The sequence below is a fragment of the Nanorana parkeri genome, unplaced genomic scaffold, assembly GCF_000935625.1.
Source record: "Nanorana parkeri isolate BGI_ZX_2015 unplaced genomic scaffold, ASM93562v1 scaffold1325, whole genome shotgun sequence".
NCBI lineage: Eukaryota > Metazoa > Chordata > Amphibia > Anura > Dicroglossidae > Nanorana > Nanorana parkeri.
In genome coordinates, this window is record NW_017307593.1 from 107,007 (window position 1) to 107,475 (window position 469).

Here is a 469-nt window from a genome sequence, read left to right on the forward strand (position 1 = left end):
TATATAACATAGTTCCAGTTCTTCAGAGATGCTCTGATTTTATAACCTGTATCCTCTAGAAGTACACACATGTACACACATATATTTTTTATTTTTTTAAGCTGGCTGGCAGGGTTGTATGTATCACCTAGGTTTCTCACATACATATGGCCAGGGGGCTCCAGGGCTCCAAACTTATTGTTTTCTTAGAATCTTAATAAGTTCTCTTCTGGTGGGTCCAGGAGCCCAGGGTCCACGTTTTAACCGGGTAGCCAAACCTCATTGTTAGTCTAAACTGTACATAGACCTTCATATATGTGAGCTGATGGATGCTAACTCAGGAACTGAAAGACTGTTGTGCTTGTTTTATGCTATGGACTGAATGAAATTGCAGGACAGACCTGCTTAGACTGTTCCTCTGTATCCCTGTCTTGTGCATTGTTTATTGCTGCCACTACCAGTTGAGTCTGTTATATACAGTGTGTATATA

The 469-nt window shown here is 40.5% G+C and overlaps 1 protein-coding gene across 1 annotated transcript in view; it reads right to left on the reverse strand.

Moving 5' to 3' along the window:
• Positions 1 to 469, reverse strand: part of SYT12 (synaptotagmin 12) — a 54,789-nt gene that overhangs the window by 16,397 nt on the left and 37,923 nt on the right. The gene's annotated exons all lie outside the window — the stretch shown is intronic.